Genomic DNA, 13,046 nt, shown 5'->3' on the forward strand with positions numbered 1-13,046 from the left:
CTCAGAAAACAATTTAAAAAGGAAACTACTTGATTTGTTATTGTTTTTGTTCACCATGCTGTTTAAACTCTAGTCAAGTTAAATACAAGATGAGCTGAACTTTCACATAAACCAATATTAAACATACTCGCTCCATTTCTTTTCGTATGATGTTTAGAGTATATTGTTTCTTTTAGATTGTATGAAGTTTTGAAACTATTTACGTTAAACTATTTAAATAATATTAAAATGTTATAAAATATTAAAATGTTATAAAAGTAATGAAAAAATCTATCTTTATTCGTAAAATAGAGGTTCCTTATATAGGAGATTACACCGTCGTAGATAAATAGAAAGATTATAAATCATAATCTCTTGGTTATGAGCCATCCACAATCTGGTTCATAACACTCCCCCTTAGATGCCATAACCATTTAGAGCTTGTAATGTGCTTTAATGTTGCCTCATTAAAACTTTATCAGAAAAACCCAACTGGAACAAAACCATAGTGAAGGAAAAAGAGCACAACACACATTAATCCCCTTGAATTGGACATTACTGAAGGTCCCTTGGACCTCTCCAATTTTCTGCAATCCGTGGGTGATGAAGATCTTGGACAGAATATGCTTCGTCCTCGAACATGATAGTTGGTTCTTCTTTACCATCGGCCATGCCACAATCTGATCGAACATATTGAGTCATCGACCTCAAATACACACACACGAAATCTTGGATGATGTTGCTGTGATATGCGTGTACCACCATGTGTAAAACATAACCTGTCTGAAAACAAATCAACAAAACCAAATAACCCCTCTTTGGGCTGGTTAGTATAAAATATACCAAAATCAAAGGCTTCTTCATCGTCCTTCTTATGGACCAATCAGATTGTGTCTAAAACAAGACTTCTACATCGTCCATCTCAGGACTAAATGGACTTATTTATCGTCCACCTTTGGACTGAATGGATCAGTGTCCAAAACAAGTGATCTCACGTCCATGTACTAGATAATGGGTGAGACTGGTCCATATTAAATCTCTTAAGTACCCTTTTCAGTATATACTATTTGATGCACAGAGATTTTATTGTTAATGTACTCAAGCTGTAATCCGAAACAAAACTTTGTTTTCCAAGATCATTCATCTCAAACTCTTTATTGAGATATTCAACTGTTTGAGAAATTGTATCCAGAGGTTCCTATGATATTCAGATCATATACTTTGATGATTATCAATATTGTTCTCGGGAACTTGCTGTACTTTTAGCTCAATACCCTCTAGTACTTTCATTATCCAGTGGACCATATAAATATGCAGTCACTACATCAACTTGCTGCAAGTCTAATTTTCTCTCTTATATAGCCAGACTTATGAGAAATCTAAAAGTAGTTGCATCCACCACATGGGAGTATGTCTCCTCATAATCTATTAATGGTCTCCTCATAATCTATTAATGGTCTTTGTGAGAATCCTTGTGCAACATCAGCTTTATATCTCACGATTTCTATTCCTCACAAGATCCATTTATATCCACTGGTTTTAACATCATATGGCGTCTTAATCATATGGCCAAATACGCCTTTTTTCCTTAGACAATTTAACCTCACGTTTCCATTCAATCCAATCTGTTCTACGAGTGCGCACTCTTATATTGACGTGGGTTCATGATCCTCTCTTATATTCATAAATTCAAGTGCTACCTTGTATGCAAATAAATCATCTTATGTCGACATTCCTTATTGGTTCCATTATATTCCAGACATGATATAATCGATTGAGATTCATTATTATCAGGACCTTTAATACTTTGCAGCTTGGCGTCCCAAGCTACATTGTTTGGTACTTGTACCTTAGAGCCGGCCGGCCTTATCTCCATGTCTGGGATGGTTTCCTTAGTAACCTCGGATTTGGATTTTGATTATCATTCTCTGCACCTTTCTTTTGTTTCCGAAGATTCTTATCTTTTGGAACCTATTTGGTCTACCACGTTTTATACATTGTCTAGACTCTGTAGCAACTTGACTGTGTCTCTTCTTGGACTTCAAATTCGATGGTGCTTTACAAGCTGGTTTATATATGACTTAGTCATTCTTTTTCGGGTCAGCAAATGTGTCTGTCATTTGATTAGCTAGCTTTGTAAATGTATAATCTTTGGACGTCTATTTCACATTCTTTAGTCCGAGGATCTTGCCAAGACATTGATGGTTGATTCCATTCTATTTCTTTTACCATTCTTTTACCAGGTTTATTATTATTTTTTCTCCTCCTGGTCTTAAAATAATCCGTGTACCTGGCCTAAAATATAATCACCCATAGTTGGCTCAAAGTACTTTATTATTGTGGGAGAATCATATCCAACATATATCTCCATCCTCCTTTTGAGGTCCCATCTTAGTTCTCTGTGGTTGAGCAATTAGTACATAGACAGCACATCCAAATGTCTTATGATGGGGTATGTCTGGCTCTTGACCCGTTAATAATTGTGATAGGGGATATATATGCTCACTAAATGGCCTGATGCGTATTAACTTAGGTGCATGTAAATTTCGTGTGGTCCAAGCTGTGAATGGGAGTTTTGACCTCATAAGTTATGGTCTATCAATCAGCTATTTGCGTTTTAAAAGATTTCGACCAAGCCGTTCTTGGTATGGACATGTATCACAGAATTGTCCACACTTACCCCCATGGACATACCATAATCATTTAAACGCTTGGGACATGTATTCACTAGTATTATCTAGACATATAGTCTTTATTTATGAAAAAGGGGCTCGTAGCCATTTTACTGGTGAGTTTCCCTTGTGTATATGCTACACACGTGAGATTCTATGGGATAACTCTTCTTATCTTTTAATGTGTGCCTTTTGAATATCAATTTTCGTATCATGTTTGGACCACGATGGTCAATCCGGTCATGCCATAAAGTGTATATTTTCTCAGGCTTTTAGCCTCTATCATATTGATCTATGCATAGTCTAGGTCAGTAGTGAATGCAGGAATAGTCTTTAGGACTTATTATGGCCTTGGGCGATTTTATACATATATCTGAAGGAACTCTTTGTTTCCTTCGCCCATTGTTTCAATATGGAAACCATTCATTCTTATATCTTTAAAACTCAATAGGCTTCTCTTGCTCTTAGAGCTGGGTGAATATAAGGCATCACTGATTTCTAGACGCATACCCTTAAACAATAATATATTAGCCTAGCCATAGTCTTCTTTCAGACTGGCGATATCTGCTTTAGTACTTATATTGGGGTTTTTCAGTGTACTCATATAGAAAAATCATTCATTCATTTAATCTAAGCAGACAATGTAATAGAAATAAATTCAAAGAGATAAAAATCAGAGAAATCATACAAGCAAAGCAATCACACAAGTTTGATGTCGAAATCAGATTATCAACTTGATTCTTTTAGGCAATCATAAGTCTCATATTCCATAAGATCATCTTGATCATGTTCGAAATTATTTTCACCATCTTTATAGACCAAGTGGGTTTCATGATTCTTCCCTTTCAGACTCTCTTTGATAGAGGTCACAAAAATGTTTGGGAGTCCTTCATATCTTAGCCCAATGGTTCCCCATTCCACATCTATGGTACACTGATTTGGTCGAGCTTTGTGGTTTAAAGGATATACCACGGCCACTGCCTTGACCATGGCTCAAATTGGGTTGATACCCACGGCCTCTGCCATAGTGATTCCCACGGCCAAATGTGTTATAGTGGCCATGGCCACATCCTTTCCACCCTCCACGGCCATGACCGTGTGGTCTATCATTCTGGACGTGGTTACCTTTATTTTTTCTTCTGCGGCTTTATTGGTATCAGGTAATGGGGTTAATCCAGGAGGTCTCAATTCACTGTTTCTCATCAGTAATCCATTATTTTGCCCAACTAGCAATAGACTCATCCACGGACTTATAGTCCTGGATTCTAAGATTCCTCCAATCAAATAGGGCTTTTGGTAATAACACTGTTCTTTGGTGATCATATCTCGATTTTTAACTCTGTCCAAAGGTCTAGAGGATTCTCTATAGTCAGATACTGATCTTTGAGACTCTTAATAAGATGATGGCTAATAATTAATATTGCTCTGTATCAATCTTTCTCATTGGCATTATTGCCTTCTATGATACATTCATCAAGTCTTTTTGACTTTAGGATAATTTTTGTATCCAATGCCCACCGTAAATAATTATCTCCAGAGAGATTTAGGGCAGCAAAATCCAGGTTGATTTTCGACATCTCAAATCATATATCACTCAATATTTAGGTATAATTTTCATGCGGCCTTACTCTTAAAAACAATCAATTCGGATTTCAATCTTGTGAAGACAATGAGACTATCAATCTTAAAGGCATTTAATCAATCAGTCAATTTCTAGCAAGTCTCAGCAATACTATTTCTATGTGCTCATAATATTATGGTTTATCAAGACTAGCAAAAACGGATTCAATTAATCATGCAATTAGGGTTTAACAATCAATGGATTTTAGCCAGACTAGTAAAAAGATTCATTAATCAATCAATCAGTTTCAAAGCTGATTTTAGCAATATTAGAATATAGATTTCAAGCAGGAATTTCAATGAATCAGTTTCAAGGCTGATTTTAGCAATACTAGAATATAGATTTCAAGCATGAATTTCAATGAATCAGTTTCAAGGCTGATTTGTATTTGGCATAAACCATGTGTAAATAATTTATCTAGTATCCGAATTTATCAAACCTCAAAAACATATAATCAGATCAATCAATTTAATCGAACTTAGCATACAATCTTAAACCTCAAGACATTAGATTTTATCCTGAATCTATCAACCTAGCATACGGATTCTCAATTCTCAAAGACATCCAAATTAGATCAATATAACCTATCATACGGATTATTTAGGGTTTCTATTTAAAACAGATCATATTACAAAACTATCAATCCTAGCAGATGATATTAAACCTCAAGAATCATGCAATCAGATCATTCAGATTTTAAACAAGTAAACCTCAATCAATCTATCAACCTATCAGATTATATAAGCAAAGCAAGCTCGCAACCTATCAGATTCAATCAATGTTTTAACAGGCTGGTCGGTTTAAATAATTTTAAATCAGATGAACAATTAACCAAGCAGGATGAGAAAATAAATCTATCAATTTAACGGTCAAACAATTCTAGCAACATAGCATCAGATTCAATCAGATTTAAAACCTCAATGATCAAAACCGAAAACAGTTTTGATTTCAAAATATCCGATTAGGATTTTAATATGTTATTTGATAATTATAGTATAATTAATTCTGATACTTATATTATTTAGGGTTTATAGATATAGGGTTAGAGTTTATCGGATTTTAACTTGTAAAACCCGATTTGGGGTTTTAATCATGTAGGAACATGATTTAGGGTTTGGGGTATCGAACTTTTAGAGCTTCGATTTACTCAATTAGGATTTTTGATCTATTACCCTATGGTTTTGATTCATAAAGATTAGGGTTTTAGGGTTTCATTCTTTATCAATCAATCCATGTTCGATTATGGGTTCTTAGGTTTTGAATTACCTTTTAACCTTAGATGATTGTTGAATCGGACCACCAAAAGAGTTGAGCCGCGAGCTGGACACGAACGGGACGCGAGCTGGAATGGATCGAGTCGCTTCTATCGGGTCGCAGACGTCCTTTGTTGCTTGATCGGGAACGCCTTGATCGTCGGACACGAGCTGTCTGATACTATCGCGAACGAGGAAGAGGTCGCGTGCTGGAGCTGCTCTCGGGTTGCGACCGTCTGAGCTAGGATCAGGAACGCCTTCGGCTAAAGCTGATCGGGGACGCGAGCTGGAACATATGCGGGAACAAGAGACGCGATCAGGGTTTAGGGTTCGTCGGATCGCCGACTAGGGTTAGGGTTTTAGGGTTTTTCGATTTGGGTATTAGCTTAGGGATTTAGAGTTTTGTGCTGATAACGTGTTATAAAAGTAATGGAAAAGTCTATCTTTATTCATAACATAGAGGTTCCTTATATAGGAGATTACACCGTCATAGATAAATGGAAAGATTACAAATCATAATCTATTGGTTATGAGCCATCCACAATCTGGTTTATAACGCAAATTAGTAAATGTTGTTGTTTTCAAAACTTACATGATTTACAATAAAGTTAAACATCATTTAGTTATCTAACTTTTACTACCTCTTTTATTAGCATTTTATATCTTGTAAAACCATATCCAATGTATTTTGATATTTCTTCTTCTAAAATAGAGAAATTCTATAATAGACATGAGATATATTTTAATATATGTTTTTATAATATCAGTCTCCAATATATATAGTAAAATATAGAAGAATGTTATTATAAATAGAGGAAAAATAACAATATGTATTTTAGATGAAGAAATAGAGATGGATTATAATAATTTTGCTTTTAAATGTTATTATACCGGTAAATATAGAAGTGGACTGAAGATGTTCTAAGAATTGTTTTTATTACCTTTCAACGATTTGTCATCAAACCATTTTTTTTTAATAAATGAATCAAAGAGAAAAAAGTTAAAGAAGAACAAATTAAAGACAAAGAAAGTAAATCAAGAAATGTGAAAAGAATCTATAAAACACATTCAGTTCAAAAAATTGGATTTCAACAAGTTACCTATGAAAGAAGAAAAGTTTCATCCCAGTAAAGAAGTCGATGAAATTATATTGGTTATTCTGAAAATAAAATTTCCTAAAGCTTTTGAGCTTTAAGATTTATCTTTATTAATCTGTAAGTTTCCATTTTAAGTTTTATGGTCACCTTTACTAAGTGTACAGAAGATGATAATAAATATATTTAAATAAGTTAATTTTTTTTAAAAAAAGTTTATGTTTGTCTCTTGTTGCTTTCTATTATATTTTCCATTAATTTATTCTGTTTTTCCTTTGATTTGTTTCTACTTTGTCTCTTTTTTGTTATCGTAAGTAAGTAACATACAACAATAGAAAGCTCTTTCTCAAAAAAAAAAAAAAAAACATACAACAATAGAAAACCATAACAATAGAAAGTTCAAAATCTACTCACTTATCTGACAACCATAATACACTCAACACATTTTGGACTAATACAAGATCACAATTAATTTGTATGGGAAAAGATCATCATTTTTCAAAACAAATTTACCATATGTGGTAACTTGTATTTGTTTGATCCTTCATCTTTCAAACTTTTTTTGCATGCATGATTGAAGAGCTACCAAAATATTGTTTATTTTATCGTGAGTATTGATCAAAAGACCTTTCTACCACAAGAACAATGTTTTCAACCATTGTGAGCATTCGATATATTGTAATATAATGACTAAACTAGATCTCGAATCGCGCAACCGCACGGGTTTTTGTTTTTATTTATTTTTATATAAATATTTTGTTTTCAATTCTAAATTGGTATATATTATAATATATATGTGTCTATCAATTTTTAAAACATGATAAGAGCACTGTATATTTTTCATTGAATAGATTGTTTCAAACTTTCACATGTATATGTATCTTCTTATATATTTTCGGATTATTATTTCATTATTAAAATTGTAACTATATATATATAAAGATTAGTAAAATTTTTTTTTTATTTTCATATTCAAAGATATTGTAACATTTCACAACTTTAGAAAGTTTATAAAAAATTAAACTTTTTGCTTCATAGATTTATATTATCGAGTAAATAATTTAACATTTAGTTTTTGTTTAATTTTTAAAATAAACTATATAGTTTAAAATTTTTTTTCAATGGTTTAAAGTAGTAAAGATTAATCATTTTTAGATAATATGATTTTTGTTATTTAAAAAAAAAATCTTTATAATTTTAAAAGTTAACATTGACAAATATTTAAATATTTAGCATATAGAGGTATAATATTACAACATTAAATTATATCTATTTAATTTATACTATCTATAAATCTAATGGATCATCTATTGTTTAAGTAGGGGTTATTGGTTGTTATATTTTAATGGATTTGAAAATCCGAACTAAATCTAGTGTTATTGGTTCTATGATTTTCAAATCTGTATTAAAATCATGTGTTATTGGTTTAATGATTCATAAATTCTGTATCAAATCAAGTGTTATTCATTCGTAAGGATTTACTAATATATTTGATTTTATAATGGATTTGAATGGATTTGTTTTGATTTTTTAGTTAAAAATACAAAGACTCTAATCCGAGAAAAAACCTCCGGATTTGCATATTTTACTTGGATTTATAAATGCTATATGGATTTCTAAATCAATCAAAATATATAAACCAATAACACCTCCTAAATCCAATTATTGATAGCCCAATAAAATTTTTTGGTAGGTCCAAAATTTAAATGATAAAATTAGATATTAAATGTAACATGACTTTCTAGGAATAGGTTCATTAAGTCCATTTTAAAAAAAAATCACACATGAATCAAGGTTGTGACTTCTGTTTTAATATATAAGATGACATTGAAAAACCAAAGATCTAATATATTTAGATCTGGTGAGTTTGGTGGTTGGCACATCAATTGAATACTAATATCATTTCCGATGTAGCTTGAAATTCTTTATCCCCACATTCAATATATGTTATTGTATTATCTTATTGGATAAAAACGGTTTTCTTCGATATTCCATATGCCACTTTTCATGAATAGCTAGAATAACCTTGTCAATTAGAAATGATTTTATGTATTATCTCTTGGTAAATGTTGTTGCTTTGAGATCTAAATATCCAGCATCTCTATTTTTACTCTTCCTCTTAGATGGCTACCTAGTAACAAATGGAAAGATTTGATTTTTTCCAGAAAAATATTTCTTTTCCTTCTCTTTAAATCATGAATGAGACATCAGCGAAAAACATAATTTTTTCAATATAGTTATTTCATTGACAGACACACAATAGCTCTTCACTTGGAAGTAGATAATATTTCTCTACTTCTACGTCATATAAAACCATTTTTCATCAATATGCACAATATTGTACATATCAAAAAATTATGGCTTGTAAGATAAAGTGTTCTTATCCAGTATAGATATACAAAATTTTAGTCTATCTCTCGTATTGTCATCCTTTAAACAAAGCTTGATACTATTGATATGTTATCAAATAAAATCTTCTTTCTTATGCCTGAATAATGTTGTAAGACTCACATTCATACCCATGTTACCTTACACAAACAAACAACTTTGTGGTTGTTGTCCATGGCTATGAATGTGAGTCTTGCAACATTATTAAGGCGTAAGAAAGAAGGATTATTCGATGGCATACCAATAGCATCAAGCCTCATCTAAAAAAAGCTACAATTGTGTATGTCTATTCTGGATAAGAATACATTATCTTATGATCCAACCATTGTTGATATGTACAGTATTGTGCATATCGATGAAAAATGGTTCTATATGACAAAGAAGCCAAAGAAATATTATCTACTTCCGAGTGAAGAAGAGTCATCGTATACATGTCAAAAAAATAACTATATTGGAAATGTTATGTTTCTAGCTGCTATGGCTTGTTCAAGATTTTGAAAAAAAGGAAAATCAATATTTTATGGAAAAATTAGAATCTTTTCATTTGTTACTATGCAGACAGCTGAAAGGAGAAGTAAAAATATATATGCTGAAACTTTAGAACTCAAAGTAGCAACATCTATCAAGAGAGAATACATAAAATCATGTCTAGTTGACAAAGTTATTTCGGCTATTCATGAAAAATGGTCAATGAAATATCGAAGAAAACCCATTTTTATTCAACAAGATAATGCAAGAACACATATTGAACGTGGGAATGAAGATTTCCAAGAAGCTACATCAAAAATGGATTTAATATTCAGTTGATGTGTCAACCACCAAAGTCATCGGATCTAAATATATTAGATCTTAGATTTTTAATGCCATTTAGTCACTGCAATATAAGGAATGCCCAAAAACGATTGAAGATCTTTTCTTGAGGTGAAAAGGTCTTTTGATCAATACTCCACCAAAAAAGGTAAACAATATTTTTCTGACTCTTCAATCATGTATGCAAGAAATTTTGAAAGTTAGAAGATTAAACAAATACAATATACCATTTGAAAATCTGTTTTGGAAAAGGATGATCTTCTTCCCATACAAATTAATTGTGATCTTGTATTACTCCAAATGTGTTGAGCGCATTAGTTCTTGTATTGTTGGGGTTTTTTATTGTTACATCTTATGTGGATTTGTTTATGGCAATATATTTCTTGTCATCTATATTATTAAAAGAGAAGTACACGTTTGAAAATGTTCTTACTTCATTAATTAAACTCCCTATTTTTTGCTTGTCTTTTTCAGTTACATTTATGAAATATCTTAAAAAGAATAACACTGCCTAATTTATTACTTGTCTTTTCTGTTACATTAATGAAATATGCTTAAATGAATTTAAACTTCCTATTTTATTGTTTGTCTTTTTCAGTTACCTTAATGATAATCACATGGGCTTTCTTAATAAGGTTTTTTTAACATAATTGGGTTATGGACATTTAATTTTTATCTTTATCTCAAAACAAAAAATATAAATAATTTATTATTAATAAAACATCTAAAATTATTTACATAAATCAGCTGTTTTTATATGTTAAATTCTTCATATAAGTTTAAAAAATCATTGTATTTTCTTTAAATATGTATAAATAATTTACAATCTTTTATGCCATACTAAGTCATTATATAATATTTTTTCATATTTTACATTCATAACCATTGTTTTTATATATCGTATACAATTCTCTAATTACGTGCATATGTTCAATTTGTTTATATGATATCGACTATTCGTCATAAATCAATGGTTTATGACCCCAAAAAAGTAATTTACTTAGTGGATATAATATATTAAATATTACAAATACATCATTTAGTTAGTTAAATAATCAAAAACCGTAAATTCATACCCACGCTGACACGCGGATCAGGATCTAGTGTTATTTATAACTAAAATTTGTTTACTTAGATATTCAATAGCAAGTGACTTACTATATAGTTTTGTTGACTAAACGTAAATTCCAATGGATAGTAACAGAAAAAGAATATTAAAACAGAACAACAAATCTGAGACAAAGTAGAAACAAAGCAAGAAAAAACAGAACAAATTAATGAAAAATACAGTAGAAACAGAGCAAGAAAAAGAAACAGAAAATACATTTAATTTGGATTTAACTTTTTTATTCATTTGTTATCTTCTTCTCCTTACACTTAGTAATAATGACCATAAGAATTAAAAAAAGAAACTTATAGAGATTGAAGGATAAATTTATTTTCAGAGTAGCCAATATAATTTCATCTACTTCTTTACTGGGATGAAACTCTCCTTCTTCCATAGGTAACTTGTTTGAATCCAATTTCTGAACTGAAAGTGTTTCATAGATTATTTTCACATTTCTTGAGTTACTTTTTTTGTCTTCTATTTCTTCTTCTTTATTTTTTTTTTCTTTTGGATCCATTTGTTTAAACAAATGGTTTGGTGACAAAGTTGGTAATAAAAACAAGTCTTAGAAGATATAAATTGGATGTTAATAAAAGAGACAATAAGATCTAGGTAACTAAATGTTGTTTGACTTTATTGTAAACGTGTAAAATTTGGAAACAACCAATGTTTACTAATTTTCTTTTAAAATTTTAATCAATAATTTTAATTGTAACATAAATTTCAAAACATCATATAAATTGAAATAATTTTCTTTTAAAATTTTAATCAATAATTTTAGTTGTAACATAAATTTCAAAACATCATATAAATTGAAAAAAAAATATACCATAAAACATCATACAAAAAAAAACAAAGGGAGTATTGAATAAATGGAACTTGCCAAAAAAAAAAAGAAAGCGGGAGGGAAGGGGTCAAATACATTAATAAAGATAAGACCTCTCTTTCTTGTAGTTCAGCTCATCTTATCATCTCACGGCTCCTACTGCTTTCTGTGGCGACGTATGTGGGTTTGTCTAAAACTTGCAAATAAGATAAAGAGTAGTAAAAGAAATACAAATGTTGAGGTTTGGTTACTAGATGAGTTGAGATTTATGAATCTCTTTTTCGGCATTTACCGGAGTTTAGAAAAAAAGAAAAAGATGAAGAACCGGTAAGAAATAGGCTGATGTCCAGAGCAAACTAGCGGAGGTTGAACAACTTGCTAAGGGACGCGGACTAACCCGTAACACGACGCTAAGGGTAGCGAGAAACCAGCTGATAATTCCAGTGAGCCATCATCATATTAATTAAATCTCCAAGACTCAACCAAAGTTAACAACAACAATCCGGTAATGATTCTTTTCTTATAAGAGAGAGGAGTTTGAGATTCTTTCCATTCACATTCTTGTAGATCGACCATCAAGAAGAATCTGCCTAATAACAAACTAATCTATTGACTTAGGTGAAAAAAAAAAGGTTTGATGTTGAGGTTTTACTAGTCCGTGCTAATACTTGTCTTTTCAACATTCCTTTGGTCTTTTAAGATGATTTTGAGGCAGTATTGGATAATGACGAATTCATTAGGAAAGCGACCTTTGAGAGTGAGATACCAAAATCATATCTTTGTCACTCTATCTACAACTCTCTACGTCATATATAAGTGCTACATATTCTCTGTGCATAACCAACGTTATAACATCTTCAAAAGATACTCTATAACTTTAAATATGAAATTTTTTGCTCTCTTAAAAAAATTTCAAATTAAAGAGTGAAACTCAATATTTGAAGTTTCTCTTCTCAAAACTTCAAATTCAAAGTTCCATATTTTTGTTTGCATTTTGGTTCCTACAATTACATATCACATTTATAATTCTTAAATATTTTCTCGTTTATCGTATTAATCATTTAAATTTTTATATCTCATAAAATTTTCAATTTTTTATAAATTTAAATTTTACATATAAAATTAAATAAATCTTAAAACTAGATTAGACAACAAGAATACAAAAGAAACTTAACAATATTTTAAAACTAGATTAGACAACAACAATACAAAAGAAACTTAACAACAAAAAATATTTTAAAAATTTACATGAAGACATAACTATTAAATAATTTTAAATATTACAACAACACTAA

Source organism: Brassica napus, chromosome C5 (assembly GCF_020379485.1).
Source record: "Brassica napus cultivar Da-Ae chromosome C5, Da-Ae, whole genome shotgun sequence".
Taxonomy (NCBI): domain Eukaryota; kingdom Viridiplantae; phylum Streptophyta; class Magnoliopsida; order Brassicales; family Brassicaceae; genus Brassica; species Brassica napus.